General features: G+C 35.7%; 1 long non-coding RNA gene across 1 annotated transcript in view; it reads right to left on the bottom strand.

Annotated features, from left to right (window-relative positions):
- LOC121028110 (uncharacterized) overlaps positions 1–5,123 on the bottom strand; it is a 90,769-nt gene extending 85,646 nt beyond the window's left edge. Inside the window, exon 1 of the long non-coding RNA XR_005789076.1 lies at positions 5,089–5,123. This is a non-coding gene — a long non-coding RNA (uncharacterized LOC121028110). The remainder of the gene's footprint in view (positions 1–5,088) is intronic.
- Between the last annotated feature and the right edge of the window lie 15,022 nt (positions 5,124–20,145).

The raw sequence follows: 20,145 nt of genomic DNA, 5'->3' as shown, positions 1-20,145 counted from the left end.
GAAATATATATGGTGACTATTGAGCAGTATTATTAGTCCTAGCAAAAGAAAAACAAATCTAAATATTCATTAATAAGAGAATGGTTGAATAAATTATTGTCCATCCACACAATGGAATTAGTACATATTGACTGAAAAGACAAAAGTAGATCTATATTCTTTGCTAACAAAAGCTCCCCAGGATGAACTAAATTTCAAAAGTCAAGTTTAACACACTATGATAGCATCCTTCCTTTCACAAACAATTTCTAAAGCTTATTTTCTTATTGATATATAAGGATGTATCTATGTATACATGGATTCAGGCACACAATGCATACATTAAGACAGGTTCAAGAGTGGCAAACCTTAGGTTCAGGATTTGAATGCAAATGGGAGGGTAAGTCTTCAGGTTCATTTTACACTCACTATACCATCTAAATTTGCTGACTCTGTGCATTTACAGCATTTTCTAAAATGTCTATGGAATTTGTCCAAAGAGCTAGGGTTTGGGCCCCTCCGAATTTTGGTTTTGTTTTGTGTTTTTTTTCCTGATAAAAGTTACTTTTTTTAATGCAACAAGAACTGTCAAGTATGGAAGAAAAGGATCAGGTTAGCCATGGTAGGGTTTCTTGGTGCAAAATGAAGCATAAACAAATACTCATACCTAACCCATATCGTACCCACAGTACTCGCTCAATATGATCACATTCTCTTCCTCCCTCCAGAGTAAGCATGTTCAGTGAGGCACAAGTGTTTAATTAAGCACAATTTTCAAAAGCTGGATCAGGCCCCACTAGACGTATAAGTGCAATATACTTAGCACCATAAAGTTTGCTAATAATACATATCCATAAGGTAAAAGCCTCTTTATAGCAGAGTATTAGGTTAGCTAGAATCCAATTTATGGAAAAACCTCCTGTATATTCTCACTGGTAAGCAATAATGCATTTCAATTCCATCCTGACACAAAATCTCTCAGGTTCCTTTATGTTCTTTTAAATAAGAATCATAAAACATTAATAGAAGTGCTCTCCTAGGTCTCTATTCAAATGTTCTTGATTTGTAGATTTCATTAACAAAATCAAGAAAATTTTCTTTTGCCAATATTACAGAATAGGACAAAGCAGATAACACTTGCTTTGTGAAAACTTGCATAATGGCATTTAAAAACAACTTTGTGTGGGGGCCTTGTCAAAATCAGAAATGATTTCTTGTGAGGACTAGGCTTATTTTGATTGTCTTTTTAATAAGGAATAAGATGGATGCTTCAGCATATCAGGAGACAAAAACCAGTCAAAGGAATATTCTACTCTCCTTTATTCCTTCCCCTGAAGCAATGCCTTAAAAAAAATCAATTAGGATATATCTCACATTGCATTTCAGCCTTTTGCTGAAAAAGGAAAATTCTGAGCAATCTGGGACCATCTCCAGTCTCAACTCTGAGCTGGCATGGCCCCTTGCTCTTGGAGGCAGACAGAGAGAAGACTGCCCACAGCCTACAATTTCACTTGAGGGTGAAACAGGGACTTCAAAGGCAGGAGATATTCTGATCACTTCATTATATTCTCTGGAGCACAACAAGGAACAGTGGTGATAACCAATTCTCATTCACTTCCTCGCTGGGACAGGTTCAGGGGACAAGTCTTTGTCTTCCCCAGCAACAATATTAAACAGCATGCAGGACTAATTTCTCAAAGTGCATTTCTCATAGGAATTTTACAAGCATTACATGTTCTATTTGTTGTAATATATATTGTTTTCTGGGGAAAGGACACACAGATAATAGTCCAGTTGTAAGACTTGCTTATGAACAACAAATATTTGTTCCCAAGATACTGTTTATTACCAGTTTGGTGAGTTTGGAGAGATTTTAAGCCAATAAAGGACAATCTGAGCATAGGCCTCTCAGAATAATGCTAAATAGAATCACTGAAGAGAAACTTTTACATTTCTATGAGAATAAAAATTCAGGTTTTCACCCATATATTGACACTCAATTTACCCTTACCAGACAGAAACAGAAGCATGCTAAAAAAAAAAAAAAAAAAAAAAAAAAAAGGAGAAAAAAAAACCCCGGTGGAAAGGGGGGGGGGGAACCTTTTTATTTTCAGGCCCAAAGAAACTGACGACTGAAAGCGTTATACACCTCAGAGAACTTTGCCTTTTAATAATATGTAATAATATTTCTCATTAACATACATATCACTTATCAGCATTGCCTACCCACAAAGTATTTAGACACAAGGTATCTACACACAAAGTATTTTGTATGTGTTTACATTCATGGCCTTAACTCTTATACTAAGTGAACTCTATATAGCTTAAACTGTTTATTCACAAACACCTTATCTCATGAGATTGCCATCAGAATAAGCTATATATTATAGACTTTCAGTGTGTAAATAGTGGAAATAGAGCCTGAGAAAGAATGAGTTTTTAGGATCACACAATAGTTTCAAAACTTGAATTGGATATTTTTGCCTCCAAATCCTATTCCTTTCTATTAGTACCTTATTTACATACAATTAAATGAGACATTATATTAGAAATGTTATGGCTTATATGAGATTTATGCTTTATATACATTTCAGTTATAGGACACAACTCCTATCTTCAAATAACATACCTATGTATCATAGTCAATCAGCTCACAAATATTTATTGATTACCTAATATATGCCAAGCACTTTTTTAAGTCATAACAGTGAATATGAAGAATCTATGAAGAGCTGACATTCTAGGAAGACAGGAGCAAAAAATAAGCACAATATGATCATTTCAGGTACTGATAATTGCTAAAACAAAGACATGTTAGTGTAATACAATATAAGGTAGACCACTATGGGAGGCTGTTTTAGATGGGTGGTCAGTGAAAGCCTCTTTGAAGAAATGACATTTGAGTTGATAATCTCATTGAAGAGAAAGAAGTAGAAGGGAAGTAAAAGACCTGAAGGGGAGAACAATCCAAGCATAAAGATATCAAGTGCAAAGATTCTGATTTGTGTGAATTTATGGGTTGGGGGGGAGACAGAGTAACTGGTGCTTAGTGAGAAAGGAGAGACATAAAAAAGAAAAGTTAAAAACAAAAAAATAAACAAAAATCATGAGTTTGAAGAGATGAACAGGAGCCAAATCAGGGGGGGACTAAAACCGTGGCTTAATAAAGTAAAGCTTTATTTCTTATACATGTCACATTCTAGTTGCCTGGGGTAGGTGGTTTGCTCCATGGTGAGTGAAGAAGTCATCTTCCTTTCATCTTGTGGGAATACCATCTTTAACACAGGCCTTCAACTTGACCACACAAAAGGAAGGGAAACTAGAGGGACATGTTTTATGGGCCAGGCCTGGAAGTAACAACCACTTCTGCCTACATTCCATTGCCCAAATTCAGCCCACCTCCACAAGGGAGGTAGGGAATATAGTTTAGCTATGTGCTTAAAAAGAAGAGAAGAAAGGAGGATGCTGGGGACACCAGCATTCTTTGCCACTGTGTATACTATGTGCACACTTTGTATACATAGTTTTAAAAATGAACTTTCATGCACAATCTGAAACCTTCAGAAGGTTTTAAGCAGGAGAGTAACAGGAAGATATTGTAGAAATCAAGGCAAGAAATGAGGGTTGTTTGGATGAGTGATAGCAAACTGAATAAAGGAGAAGTGGTCAGATTAGAATTGCAGTTATTTTAGAAGAGGGGGGTAGAGTTTATTGACATGCTGGATGCAAGAATAAGAGAAAGAAAAAAATCAAGAATGACTTCTTGATTTCTTTTTCTTCTTTTCTTCTTTTGATTAAGCAATTGGTATAGTTGAGGTATAATGGCTTGGAGAAAATTAGATTTGGGACTGAGGTAGAGAGACTAGAGAGTCTGTCTATATTCCTAATTGGAAATACTAAGTTTGAAATACCAATTAGATCTCCAAGTGAAGACATCAAATAAGAAGCTGGTTATGTGAATGTGGAGCTCTGGAGAGCAACTCAGTTTGGAGATATAAATTTGAGATCATCAATTAATAGATGGAATACAAAATCCAGAAATGTCATTTTCTGATATTTGCAAAGAGCTAGAGAGATAATGTTTAAACACACATATATCTCTTAGTGAATATTTATAAAAGACACAAAAATTTGGATTAAAATACTTTTAGGAAAAACCATGTTTGAGAAAGTAACAAATTAATAGAATCATATTATGAACTTACATTAAGATACAGATATAATATCTTGTTTGCAATTAATGCAATAACAAGATATAATAGCTTTTCTATAAATCTTCTTTAAAGGGGATAGAATGGCATTATACAGGTATATGATGTATGTCCTGATTTTATCTCTTAGAAAAATTAAAAACCATGGCTCAAAATTTAAAGTAACATATAGAAAATCAAGTTTCTTGATATTGCCCACTGAAGTCTGAAAATATTAGGCACCAATAGAACTAGACCCAATTATAGTCAAAAAGATTATTTGATCTTCAAAGGGCTTATTCCTATTTGGAAACTTGTTATAAAAGTGTGCCACCAAATAAGATGTTTCAGATTTTACTTTTAGTTCAAAGTGGCCTACATATATATTATATATATTTCTATTTTTTTTTTTTTACTTTGAGACAGAGGGAGAAAGCACGTGGGGGAGGAACAGAGACAGAGAGGGAGAGAGAGAATCCCAAACAGGCTCTGTGCTAAGAGCCTAATGCAGGGCTTGACCCATGAACTATGACATTGTGACCTGAGCAAAAATCAAGAGTCAGACACTTAACCAACTGAGCCACTCAGGTGCTATATTTATAGCCACTCAGGTGCCCTATATTTCTAAATTTTTTATTCAATTAATGAATAATAGTTTAAAAAGCCTCAATCTCTGATATTTTTCTTAAAAAAAAAAACTGCAATGAAGTATTTTAAGAGTCTTTCTAGCTTGAACTCAACATAACACAAAAATGTTTAGCATCATACAGGCTGTTTTTTGCAATGCTGATTTGGTTCTTTCCCAGTGTCCTGGGCTTATACTTCATCTTATTACCAGTTTTCATCTGAATTCTTTGAGGAAGGGAATGATTTTGCTTTCGTTTCTTTGCTAGGAATTGCTTAATCCTGAAAGTCTTACCAGAAGATAAGGCAAGGCAAATCCAAGTGCACCCACTAAAATGAAGAGACAGAAAAAGAAGGCTTAGTTATATTTTATATATTACAGATTTCATCCTAAAATGGACTAAAGAGTTAATTTTACTTGTGTTAGCTGCTTACCCAAGCAGCCAGTCAAGTAGGTGGTTTTAATTTGTCGTAAAGAGACAAATTTTTTTTTAAAGTTAGTAGCTGGTCAATACAATTACTATTTAGGAAAAGAAAAGAGCATTACTAAAGCTTTAGGTGAAAAAAGAAAGTGGGAATGGTGTAAACATCACCCATATTAAAGACAAGTTATTGAAAAATATAAAATTCTTCCTATGAAGTTATATTGTGTTATTAATAATTTCCAATAACCTTCTTCTTGAGCATAAATACATTATCTTTAATTAAAATCCCAGTGAGGGGTCTTTATGGCATTACTGATCTCTTCTCCAGTGACTATTTTAAATAATCTGTGTCTGGAGTGGAAACAAGAGCATTGGATTACACAAATATCAAGACATCTCTAAACTCTCCCTGCATGAGGATATAAACAAATGCTGTCTGGAACATAGTAATCAAGAGCAATTCTCAATACTAGCCTCTTATTCAGAAAGTTTAAGTGCCAATCCCACCTTTTCATCAACCAAAGAAGAAAATAAATTCATTATAATGTTATATCTAATTCCATTCCTCACAATTAAACCAAGTCCCCCATTTATGGGAAGCAGTTTTCTTTTTAAGTGTATTTATTTTGAAACAGAGACAGCATGAGCAGGGAATGAGCAGAGAGAAAGAGAGGGAGACAGAGAATCCCAAGCAGGCTCTATGCTGCCAGGGGCAGATTCCAATGTGGGGCTTGAACCCACAAACCACAAAATCAAGACCTAAGCCAAAACCAAGAGTTGGATGCTTAACCAACTGAGCCACCCATGCTCCCCTTGTGGGAAAATTTTAAGGACAGAGTCCTCAGCATGGTAATCACCACCCTCCTTGCTTTCCTTAAGTCTCCATTTACCCCCCACAAATCTTCTTGGTATACTTTGTATGAGTCTTACTGTACAACTCTGTGTTTCCCCAACCTATGGCTTCATCTACCATCTTGTTCCAGCTCATACACACACCAAGGCCTATTACCTAGGATACATCTTCCTTATCAATATCAATGACCTTCTTATATGTTTTGCTTTGGGCAAACACTCAGATACATACAAATGCATGTGTGCACACAGGCACACACACACCAGGCCATGCCCTTTGAATTTCCACTGCACTGCCACACATCTACAGAGCACTTATCACATTCTAATGACGTGGTTATTCTGTGATCATTCTATCCATTCTGAGTAGCCAAAAAGCTTCTTGAAGTTTAGCACAATGCCTTGCTCAGAGGGTGAGGTAGTAAATGAAGATACACAGGAATAGGGGCCATAAGATGAGTCTGAAGCCCACTTACCAGCAGCTTAACCTCTTTCTCTCTCTAAACTTCCCTTTATTCATCTGTGCAATGAATGTATCAGAAATTACCATTCAGTGTGACTATAAGACTTAGATTGGTAATGTATGAGAAATCTTCTACAATATAAAGCAAACAAAGACATAAAGCATTATCATTTTACATCATCATTTTCCAGAATTAACCTATTTTATCATAAATGCTCAAAAGACATTTTTATATTCTTATCACATTGAAGATAGAAAGATGTGAAGTACTATTTTTAAAAAGCAAATTTAAAATAATCTCAGATCCAAATGGAGACCAGGCAAGTAAGACAAGGACCTCAAAGATACCCAAGTTTGTTGGGGCACCTGAGTGACTCCATGAGTTGAGCACCCGATTCTTGATTTCCACTCATGTCATGATCTCATGGTCCATGGGATCAAGTCCCGCATAGGTGTCTGTGCTGGCAGCATGGAGCCTGCCAGGGATCCTCTCTCACGCTCTCTCCCTCTCTTTCTGTCTTTCTCATACTCACACACACATTCTCTCTCTCTCAGTTAATAAACATTTTTTTAAAGATACACAGGTTTGTTGATGGTAATAAATAAATGCTTCTGTATCCACTTGCCCATTCCATCTGGCTATCAGAATGGCATAAAGGGACACCCCAGGGCTGGAAAATGTAAGAAATTATTCTCCTGATGTGGACAAATTGTCCCAAGGCCCTAGAAATTAAGATGATGTGCTGTCCTGACCACTGTGCCACCAACAAGAAGGGTCTGCCCCATCCCAAAGGGTTACAGTAGATGGAGGGGAAAATGTAGTTTTATTTTAAAGGCAGAAATATGGGTCACAGAGTAGAAGATTACAACCAAAAGTCCATATCAAGAAAAGAAACAGGAAAACGTGAATTCAGAAAAAGGCTTACATAGAGCAAATAGCTCTATACACTTGGCATATACTGTATTATAGCATAGTGTAACAATTGATATACACAATAATGATCGTGAATCATCAATAACTTTAAGTATGCTCCATATTCTTTATCTAATTAGGCAGAGATGTTGAATACTTTGCAGTGCTCTCATCATCTGGAAAAGTCTTGTGACCATAATCATTTGCAACAATAACAGATAAATGAAATGTTGCATTAATCAAATAAAACATTTTGCCTAACTCAATGTGAATGTACTAGGAATTTAAATAGAGGGTTCAAAAAGTGGTGGCGTTGTCAGGGAAGATTCCAAGAAGCTGGTAGTTAGTGCCTGTATTCTTCTTGGACTAGTTGGGAATAAGCAGAAGGAAGGATGAAATTCCAGAACAAAGGAACACCTCTATTAAAGGTGCGCAAGAATGAATATATATGGCATGTTGGTGAAGCCATACAGAGATCAGGCTGGAGAAAAAGCAATTTGAGAGTTAACAATTTAGCCAGAATGTAAAAAGACACTTAAAAGCCACAAGGAGAAATTTAGTTCTAACAAAACATGAAATAGTCACTCACTGAGCTTCTGAGCTAGAAGCAATCCGATGAAAGCAGTATTTAAGCACGCTTGTTTTTGTGTGGTTTTTGTTTGCTTGTTTGTCATCATTTGTTTTCAAGAAGACGGTGAATTAATTAGCCTGCAAACAAGGAAACAAGTCATCAGGTTCTTGGTATCACCCAGCCATCAAGTTCTCAGGACATGACTGGAAAATGATCTTTCCTTCCTTCCTTAAGTGTGTACCAATACATGAAGTAATCCTGTGAGAAGAGTTTTATCATCTAAACAGCCTCAAAACTTATGTGAAGAAACAAAAGTTAATTATTAAGAGAGCAAAAAGAGTTTTGAGTCATGACTTACCTGGGCAAAATCATTGTTTTTCATGATGTTCAAGGAAAAAACTTGAGTTTTCATGAAATGATTTTTAGGTTATAGTTTTTGTTTTTGTTTTTGTTCTTGTTTTTGTTTTTTATCACAACACTACTCTGAGACTAAATTTTAGGGCTTTTTGAGTATTACACAGTAGTGTTGAAATACCAACTTCTAGAGTAAAAGCGAACATATCACATTAAACTTTGATGAGCCTTCCAGAAATGATCCTAACATAAAATCATTTTCTAGGGGCACCTGGGTGGCTCAGTCGGTGAGGCGTCTGACTCCTGATTTCCGCTCAGGTCATGATCTCACAGTTTGTGAAATCAAGCCCTGCATGAGACTCTGCGCTGTAAGCATAGAACCTGCTTAGGATTCTCTCCCTTTCTCTCTCTCTGCTGCTCCTCCACTTGTTCTTTCTCTCAAAAATAAATAAATAAATATGAAAAATTTTTAAAAATCATTTTCTAAAGAAAGGGAAATATCCTGAATCCTGATCTGAGATATATTGACAAAGGAAGTCGTCATTCTCATTTTTTTTCTGGAAATCAGGAGAATAAAATTTAATAATTCATATTGATGTTGCATTCACATAGAGAAACCACAAATATACCGATAGGTCTCTTTGTCCATGGCTAGTAAAATAGCTGATAAGAATAGAACCCACTGAAACTACAGCCCACATCAAGATCCCTGTTTAAAGAAAATGCACAACATGGGATATACATCTATTTCACAAAGATATCATAAAGTCTTAGAAAAAAAAGGAAGAAGTTTTTTTTTTATTTTAAGAGCCTAAGGCTACATATGATAAATTATTTTCCTAACAAAGTGGTTTTATACTTGCTGAGTTTTATTAACAGCTTTAGAAGAGAGAATAAAGACAACTCTGTTAACATAATTGTTTCCTTTTTTTCCCCACATGGCTATTTGTTTTCATAAATAGATAAAATACCAAAGGTTCCCAACCTAGGTCTAATTGCCAGAGAAAAAGTGACTGAAGCAGGAAAGTACTAACGATTGTTTTCTCCCAGCACTTTCTAACCTGCAAAGGTTCTGACTTCTGAACTTGCCACATCCACTGCTCCTCAGTGTCAAGTTGCTAGATTGGACTTTTTATACATCAGTGGATATGGGGAAAATAGGAGGTGCTGTTAAGAGGAGATACTCAAGTATCTAAATACTCACTAAAATCCTCATTTGTAAACTGTAACTCCCTCAACAGAAATCACTGGCCATCTGTTGGGCTTAATGAACTGCCAATAAAAACTATTTTGATCTTAATTGGACTTCAACATGAATGTTTCTTAGGAACAAACAAATTACAAGTTTCTCTAAATGCCAATTTTCCCCATTGTTGCCTTTTCAGTGACTTTTCATTAAACCTCGGCTATTGATTTATCAAATCAGTAATACATAATAGGCTTTTTAATTTCTCTATTTCTCTCATTTCTCCTTTTTCCCATATTTTTGATTACTGGCAAATTCAGGAGTTATCTAAAACCTGCTGGACAGCCTCAGTAAAACTCCTCGAAGTTGTTCCCCACCCTTGCTGAAAAGAAAAATAAACATTTGTCTCTTTCTTCTCAATAAATAAAACATAAAAGAGGAAAGACATTTCATCTTCTTCTTTCTAAGGATGGGACCTTAAAAAATAAACTGGAGTAGAATTTGCCCACCTATGCTAATAATGTTATCACTACAATTTCTCCTAGTTTGAGAAAAACCAAGAGGCCTATCTTTCCACTCAATTTAATTTGTCAAATATTCATGAAGTGTCTCCACACAAAAAATATTTTTCTAAACATTGTGGGAGATTTTGAAAATGGTGACATACCTTTCTACCTTACCTGTGGTAAATAAGACATGTTAACGACAAAACAGTTATTTCAAGGCTGACTGTGTCAAGGGAAGGCATTCAAAAAGTTACATGAATGGTTCGAAAGGTAAAAAAAAATCACCTTCATTTGAAGAAAACCAGAAAATAATACATACTGTCACCAAGGTTCTTTGATAAGTGACTCCAGATCAGTTTCTTTAACCATAGAACACTCTCAATTAAAAAAATAATAATAAAAGTGAATACTAATTATTAACGATCAATTTATCAGTTGAGAGCAAGATCTAGAGAACTTGGATCAAGGGGCAGGCAAGTTTTGCTAAGACTAAAGTGAAGAGGAAAGGTTTGGGCAATTTAAGGGGTTATAGTGACAAATCTTCAGCATTGAAGGATGTAGTTTGAAATGATATAAAAGGGTTGAACTGTCAAATCGCATTTACAAGGATCAGAGAAGTTATTCAGAATTAAACCGTACAGACAATTTCAAGGAGACAGGAAATCATGAGAGAAGAGAAGGGTGGAGAAGTCTGGGATAACCAATACCACTCCCCAGATCCTTTTGTGGCTGTGTTAGTATCTGCTCTGGTCTAGATTTAATACATGAGCTATAAGTGTTACATGCAGAAGCATTGCTTATATTTAAAAAAGGTATTTCTGTCCTGAAACATCTCCAGTTTCATACACAGATGATTACATAGCTTGTGTTCCAGGTAGCCATGCCCCATAAATTCACATATTTCCAGGTTTTATGCAAGCAATCCTAGGCCATACAAGCAATCCTAGTACATACATGTACTAAAGTACTCATGTGTGAGAATTCTTCTGCTAGTAAATAACATTACTGTGTTTGCCAGGAGTTCTATCTTACAATGTTTACAAAGGCTTTTTATATATCTTTCCTTCCAGAGGCATCTCACAGCAAAAGGAGAAAATGACTTGCAGGGCTGAGATTAACATTTTCCTTTCTGGCCCACACTCTGACATCACCCAGGATCCCTTTGACACATATTTCTCAGCTATCTCATTTATTCTTTGTCTTACAATATTGTTTTGTCTTACAATATTTTATACAGAATAAGTCTACTAACATCCTGACAACTACCATAATTTCAGTTCATCCAATGAAGAATACAAATTTCCTCTACAAAGCATGTATTGTAGCCATGTTTCTTCACAGATCTTTTCATATTCTCTTACAAATCTGATTACTCTTCTTCCGCTATCACCTGTGGTTATTTGAACCAGTTTATGTTTTAATGAAGGTATTTAATTGTGTGTGTAATTATTTCTAAAATAAGCCTAAATTCACTCATATTTCTGACCAATTTGTTTCCAGATATATCTTCTGTGGGCTTCAGATCAACCTCCCAAAATGATTTCTTTTTTTTTTAATTTTTTTTAACATTTATTTATTTTTGAGACAGAGAGAGACAGAGCATGAACAGGGGAGGGGCAGAGAGAGAGGGAGACACAGAATCTGAAACAGGCTCCAGGCTCTGAGCTGTCAGCACAGAGCCCGACGTGGGGCTCGAACTCACAGACCGTGAGATCATGACCTGAGCCGAGGTCGGACGCTTAACCGACTGAGCCACCCAGGCGCCCCCCCAAAATATTTTCTAATAACAGTATAATTTCATCAATTAACTAGTCATCTGTTACACTATACGTCTTTGGCAGAAAGATTAAAGTTACATTTAACACACCATGAAATGAGTTAAAATTACAGTGTCATTCTCCATTTCTTTACACAGAAACAACATTTTCCATGTATCACACATTCCCAATAATTGGGATGGTGACTTAGAAGGCATTATTTGGGGGGCATTCTAGATTCCATTTGGTTTTTGATATAACCATATCCTAGATACCAGTATACAGGTATTTACAGATACAGATTGCCATGTGTCATTTTCTAACATCACTTCTCACCTCAGATAGGTAGGCACAGTAAGTTCATCATCTGTCCTAACCAAACCAATTACAAAAGGAAGACAAATTCATTTTGTATCCATGATGCCTGAGTCATTAGAAAACAATGATAAAAGCCTCCCTGTCCAGTGACAACCTGCCATAATTTAGGATTATCATTTTATTCCCATAAGTGTACTGTCCCAACCCACACCAGTGTGGGGACAGTGGCACTTAAAAACATCAGATTCACTACTGACTAGAATATCTGATAGTCCTTCCTTGGTGAGGCACAAACCCTCTCCTATTGTCAATGATTATGGTGCTCTGACTGAATAATTAATTAATTTTTTTACTTATAGCTTTCGTATCCTCTCTACAGTGATTTCTGGAAGAGAGCTCCCTCTGGTGTCACTGTTTGGGTTAACAAGTTCTTTTCATTATCAAGATGATCAACCAGGAACATTATTTCAAACTGAATCAATACTCAAAGCCATCTCCTAAAATCTCTACAGAACATCTGGAGCGGCAAAGCCACTGTTTATTAAGCTGCCATGTATGTTGCAGCCATTTGACAAGTATGATACGTTTTTCAATTTAGAAATACAGTCTACAGTGAAAAATATTGTGTGATCACATGAGGCTCTCAGTGACGGTATATATTCAACCCTCAAATACAGCTTCATCTAAGTATACCATACTGGCTCCCATAAACATCCTCTGTGTACTTCCAGAATGGACTTGCTGATAATATTGGATCACTGGGTTCCATTTCAACTTTCTTTAAATGTGTTATGTGCACATTTACATTTGATATGCTCAAAGGGACAAATCAAGCTCTAATACACTTGGCAGGAGGCAGCAATCTACTTTCCATCATACCCAGGCAGCTGTTGTGGCAATGCATCACCACGACTTATGCCCAAACAGAAGGCTGAAGTTTAGCATTTCTACCCAATAAGATTCATTTTCACAGGCCAACTGAGAAATAATCACAGTGGTAAGCACAACCTGTAAACGATGAACAGAATGAGAGCTGTGGTTAGCCGGAAGAAGTTGATTCATAAGTTGTTTTCCTTTAGAAAAAATGGATCAAGATTTTTCCCAGCATCCACCATTAGTCAGCATCAGACCTGAGAGAGATAGCTAAGTGTATTACTCTCTTGTTCTTACTGCATTCCTCCTTTGCATGGTGCCCCACCTCTGTTTGCTATGATATCGCCCTGTTTCCATTTATTAACCTGTTTGCAACCCATCCTTTTCCCCATGGTTGGGTTTTCTGGTTCAGATATATTGTTTAACCATGCATAGCATTGGCAATAACAGAATAATTCTTATTGCTTCTCCTTGGATCACTCCCTGGAATAATTTGTCAATCCATAAAATCTCCATTCAACAGTATCTAGATTTTAAAAATTGTAAGAATCCATGACAATAATTAAAGACTCTATTACAGACCTATCACTAACATTTTCCTTTTCATAGCTTAAGAGAAATAGGATGGCAAGAAAGAATAATGAGTCAAATGAGACTATTTCAATAAGAACAGGCAAAAGTGCAAGTGCCAAATCTCAACCTATTTCAGCTTTGCTCAGGAACAAACTTTATTAAAAATAATAGCTCAATTTTCATTTTCATTTTACTGAAAGTTTATGAAGTTTCTTTTCTCATATAAATTTGATTGATTATGAAATAAATATGTAGGTAGGTTAGGATAAAACATTGAACTCTATTTCCCCTGGAATTCTAGAGCAGACATATGTATTCTATGAGATTTTTGGAAGAACTTTCTTGTATAAAGAGGTTCCAGGGGTGCCTTGGTGGCTCGGTTGGTTGGGCTTCCGACTTCGGCTCAGGTCACCATCTCACTGTCCGTGGGTTCGAGCCACACGTCGGGCTCTGTGCTGACTGCTCAGAGCCTGGAGCCTGTTTCAGATTCTGTGTCTCCCTCTCTCTCTGACCCTCCCCCGCTCATGCTCTGTCTCTCTCTGTCTCAAAAATAAATAAATGTTAAAAAAAAATTTTTTTAAAGAGGTTCCAAAGTAGAATATGAGGAACAGGAATAAAACTATGATTCTGGGAGTTGAGACTCTGCAGTCCTCACCTAGACTTTGAACTGAAGTGCTGGGAAGCTCTGGGCAAATCACTTGCAGTCTCGGTGTTTGTTTTCCATTTGGAATTATGATGGACCAGAATTTTACTGCATTATTTGCTATATTTCGGAAGATAGTCACCCTTGATGAATCAAGTCCCAACTCCTTAGCAAAGTACACAAGATACTTCACATCTGCCTCCAACTAATGCTCCCTTTTGAATCTGGCAAACTTCTTCTGTAAAGGGCCAGAGAGTAAATTTTTCACCTTTGCAGGCCACATTGTCTCTGTCCTAACAACATAAGTCTGACATTTTCGTGCAAAAACAGCCATACACAATATGTAAACAAATGAGCATGGTCACATTCTGAGCAAACTTTACTTATGGAGACTGAAATGTCAATTTCATCTAATTTTCACATGTCACAAAATATTATTCTTCTTTTGATTTTGCCAGCCGTTTTGCACAGCTAATGGGCCAGACAAAAATAGGTAGTGTGCTAGATTTGGCTGGCAAGCCATAGTCTGCCAGCCCCTAATGTGTGCTGCTTACACCGTACAGAATGTCTCACCACTTCCCAAATAAAGTATTTTCAAGGTTCATTGCTGTTACGTATCTTTGGTTCCACACCCTTGTTCTCTCCTGGTGAATTCCTACAGGACCATCAGAACTTGCTCATATATTGTGTTCCTCCCCAAATCTTCTCCTACAATCTTCTCATCTTGATAAGTGGCTGCTTCAAACATTCAGTGACTTAACCCAGTTCACTCTTGACTCTTTCCCCCACATCTCACATCTAATCCATGAGTAAATCTTTCTAGTACTATCTTGAAAAATACATCCCAAATCCTACATTTCTGTCCATGATAGTCTGTAACACCATTATCTCTCATCTGATCTATCCGAACCCCTTTCCTTCAGAGGTGAGAAGAAAATACAGAAGCCATAGTGTTTTTCAACACAGAAGTTGGAGTGGTTCCATAAAAATGTAAGTCAGAATATTTATTCTTCTGCTCAGAACCCTCCAGTGGCCTCCTATTTCACTCCAAACGAAAGCAAAAGTCTCACACAGCCTATAATCTCCACATGGAATAAAAATCCCCACTTATTATCCCTCTGATCTCATCCCCTGCTACTGGTCCCTCCAATCACTCAGACCTTCCACAGAGTTGCCTGATTATTCCTGGAAAATGCTGCACAGGCTCCTGCCTCAGGACATTTTTACTTGCCGTTCCTCATGCCTGAAATGCCTTCCTACAGCTATTTGCAAGGATCACTCACCTGCTTCAGGTCTTTGCTAAAATTGAAACTTCTCAGAGGACATTTCTAAATTCTCTATTCAAAATTTCACACTCCACTACCCCGGAACTTTTAAATCCTCTTTCCTGGTTCATTTGCTCCATCATACTTATACTATTTGATATAGAATATGTTTTACTTTGTGGTTTATCACCTGTCTCTCTCCACCAGAATATAAGCTTCAGGAGGTCAGTAAATTGTGCCTGTTTGTTCACCACAGAACCTCCATTGCTTCAAACAGCACCTAGAACTTGGTAATTTGTTGATCACATACTATGTGCCAGATTCTACTACTGAATTCTCAACACCAAATTCTTATTTAATACCTCCATGCCTTGAGTGTCCTTTCAAAATTTATCATTACAAGATATCTGTTAAAATCAAGGGAAAACAAACAAATATGGCATGACCCACCCTAATATTGGACTCTGCTTCAGTACAAAATTTCCCACAAATACCAGTACCACATTTTTAGGGACTTCTAAGGAGGTTTCTGAATATCAGAGGCATAAAAAAATTATTGCTTTTAAGTATTTAAATCAAAATGAAGGAATATGATGCATTTTAATGACTTTAAGACAGTGGAAGTCTTCTTTAGTTTACAATTTCTTTCTTTGGCATACTACCTCTGCTGTAATCTAAAATCTCAGCTGAGATTTTCTGCTATATTAACCCAATCTTACAAAACAGTTATCCATATGTAAAACTCCTTAATCAAACTACCCACTCATTTACTATCTCTTGAGGATGCTTTGAAAAAGCTCAGTTAGAAAGAAAGCTATTTTTCTACTATCAGGGCATACATAGCCGTTGACCCCAAACAAAGAGCTATGTGCAAATTGAAGTAAGCCTGCAGTACGGAAACAAGTTAGTGGTTTTATTTAGCAAAGTTGTTGCCTTGTACTGTACAATTCATTTGGTTAAATCATTTGTATCCATTAGATCAACAATTCTTGCTATGGGGAAAACTCGGTTATTGAACATCATTTCAATTACATTAAGTTTAACATCTCTCCAACTTTCCCCCAACCAATCCATTTGACCCAAACTAAACAATAAAGATAAAATAGCATCAAGACAAAGCAATTCAGAAGCAAAAATTCACCAAATGTCATTAGTTAGTCACTAAATTTATACCTAATCAACTATTTTATATATAAGTAACAGAAACCAAATGTTTAGCAAAGATCAAAAGATATAAAATTGAGAAGAAATCTTAGCCAAAAAGTTACATATAAAATTTAATTTATACATATATCTATTCCAGAATTGTTACCGGTATTGAGCAATTTGAATTTCTTTAAACATTACAAACTCTCTTTTTTAGGGTAGGCCAAGGCAAGAATTGAAAAAATGCAAAAAGTTACCAAAGTCATCAAGATATCTCATCATTACTGTTTATTTGTGCAAACTTCCATTATATAACAGCAATTCTCAATACCCTCAACCTAAATTAAAATTTAAGAACCCTATCCATCACTGCTAGGGTGGGATAAATTAATATATTTAAGGGGCTTAGAACAGCATCTGGAACATACTGAATATACAATCAATGTTGTTTACTGCTGTTTGGGGCAATGAGATCAGTGGCATCACAAACTGGAAAATGCACACCCCCTATGGATTGATATTCCAGGGCGGCTTCTCAAAGCTACAGGACAAATTCATACCTTTTCAGAATATCAGTTTTACCTGGAAGCAAAAAAAGCAAACAAGTTAAAACTTTTTAAGTAGAATATAGACGTGGATACACGAAACAGTTGAATACAGCATTCAAGTGAATATTTTAAATAATAAGCTAAATTTTAAATAAATTTTCCTATTCCTGGAGAGATTTGGGCTACAGTTACAGACTCAGTTCAATCTCTTCCTCTGAGGGACATTTTGGTGGAAAAGAAATCTTTGACAAGCACTGCTTTATGAAACAACTTCTTTGTTCCTATAGACAAACAAATAGCACATGTCTACCCTCAATTTCCATGTAGATGAAAAGTGCACTCTTAACACCCTGCTCTAACTGTTCATGGGCCAACATTTCTTTTTACTGCCTTCTTCACCAGGAAGCTTTTCTTCCTGGGACATGTGGAAGCAAACCTGAGCTCCTCCTCCTATTCATAAGTGGTCCCCTTTTATTCTTTGCATTGCAAAACCAAGACTAATGCCTACCTGCAAATTCCTAAAGTGCAGTTGTTTTTTAATATTTGATTAATAAGTTATAATTAGGAAATACTAAGTACCATGTATTTGCATCTTGATGAGAATATTGGAAAGGAGGAAATCAAAATAATGCTTTTTGTGTTCTTAAGAAGTTCTATAGAATTTAGTGTTTATGTCTTGATTACAAAACCTCTTCACAATTCACAAAATGTTCCTGAGCTCTGCCTCCCATTTAAATCTGATTAATCCAGATGACCTTGTTCTAACAGTGGGTGGTTTACTGTGATTTATTTTTGGAAATTGCTAATGAAAACGAAAAATTTAACTTTAAAATATCTGTGTCCTAGGAAAATAAAATGTAACTTTTATGAAGCCCAAATATTTTAGAATTGTACTCAAAGCTGGTATATTTATGGCTTTCTACACTGAATTGAAAAATTTCTGAATATCCATCTCTCAGGAAGTTTTAAAAATAAGTGCATCTAATACCAAAACCTGAAAATGTATATATTAAAGATAATTGTAAGATATATTAAAGATATTGTAAGATAATTTTTCAAATTATCTTACAAACGCCTTATATGTATATACTTAATTGTTTATATTTTTAATTTTTCTCTCTCTCTCTATGTGTGTGTGCATATACATATATATACACATGTATAAAGAAAAAGTTGTAAAAATCTACCAAAAAATGTAGTTTAATATATTTCCACCAGAAGAAACTAATAAATAGCTGAAGGAAGAGAGAAAATGTCCTTTATTTGCTATTCTTTTTTTAACATGATAAAATACATTTATTGGCATTGAGAAAACAATATCAGTAAGAAAAAATGATAATTCTGATGTCCTCCTTGGGAATTGTTAAAGAATTTTATAATGGGTCCCACATCATCCCTGTGAAATAGTCATTACAAACATTACATCATAATTATTGAAATAGAAATACCAAAAAATTACTCTCTTTGGCTAAAATCTGTGAAAAGCAGACTAACCCAAATATTAAATTAGCATTAAATGATATCCTTAAACATTTTCAAGAATACAGAAAAAGAACAAAAAAAGAAAGATTGCATATAGTCTTCTGGGTCTTTCACCATTCATCTGTTATTTTACAGATGATAAAGAGTTAGAAGTTAGTCCAGTAGAGAAATAAGGCCTAATTTAATTTGTATGCCCTTTATTTCTGTTTGTTGTCTGACTGATGAGACTAAGAGTTCCAGTACTAATTTAAAAAGTAATGGTGAGAGTGAGCATCCTTGTCTTGTTCCTGACGACAGGGGAAAGGCTCTCAGTTTTTCCCCATTGAGGATGATATTAGCTGTGGGCCTTTTGTATATGGCCTTTATGATGTTGAGGCATGTTCCATCTACCCCTACTTTGTTGAGGGTTTTAATTAAGAAAGGGTGCTGTATTTTGTCAAATGCTTTTTCTGCATCTATTGAGAGGATCATGTGGTTCTTATCCTTTCTTTTATTAATGTGGTGTATCACGTTGATTGATTTGTGAATATTGAACTAGCCCTGCAGCCCAGGAATAAATCCCACTTGATCAAGGTGAATAATTCTTTTAATGTACTATTGAATTCAGTTTGCTAGTATTTTGTTGAGAATTTTTGCATCCATGTTCATCAGGGATATTGGTCTGAAATTCTTTTTAGTGGGGTCTTTGTCTGGTTTTGGAATCAACATAATGCTGGCTTCATAGAATGAGTATAGGAGTTTTCCTTCCATTTCTATTTCTTGGACCCATTTAAGGAAAATAGTAATTAACTCTTCTTTAAATGTCTGGTAGAGTTCCCCTGGGAAGGCATCTGGCCCTGGACTCTTGTTTGTTGGGATATTTTTAATTACTGATTCAATTTTTTTACTGATTCAATTTTTTTTTGCTGACTATGGGTCTGTTCAAATATAGTTTTTTTCTATTTCAGTTTTGGTAGTTTATATGTTTCTAGGTATTTGTCCATTTCTTCCAGATTGTCCAGTTTGCTAGCATATAGTATTTCATAGTATTCTCTTATACTTATTTGTATTTCTGTGGTGTTGGTTGTGATCTCTACTCTTTCATTCATGATTTTATCAATTTGGGTCTTTTCTCTTTAAGTCTGGCTAGGGGTTATCAATTTTGTTCATTCTTTCAAAGAACCAGCTCTTAGTTTTGTTGATCTGTTCTACTGTGGGGTTTTTTTGTTTGTTTGTTTCTACATCACTTATTTCTACTCTAATCTTTATTATTTCTCTCCTTCTGATGGCTTTGGGCTTTATTTGCTGTTCCTTTTCTAGCTTCTTTAGGTTTAAGGTTAAATTATATATTTGGGAGGTTTCTTGCTTTTTAAGACAGACTTGAATCACAATTTACTTTCCTCTATGGACCACCTTTACTATATCCCAAAGGGTTTGGACTGTGTTGTCATTTTCAAAGGCTTCCATGTAGTTTTCTATTGCTTCTTTAACTTCCTGG

The sequence above is a fragment of the Herpailurus yagouaroundi genome, unplaced genomic scaffold (assembly GCF_014898765.1).
Source record: "Herpailurus yagouaroundi ecotype Mexico unplaced genomic scaffold, PumYag 100, whole genome shotgun sequence".
NCBI classification, from domain to species: domain Eukaryota; kingdom Metazoa; phylum Chordata; class Mammalia; order Carnivora; family Felidae; genus Herpailurus; species Herpailurus yagouaroundi.
Note: the sequence above shows the minus strand (reverse complement) of the source record. Positions and strands in the feature narration are given on the sequence as shown.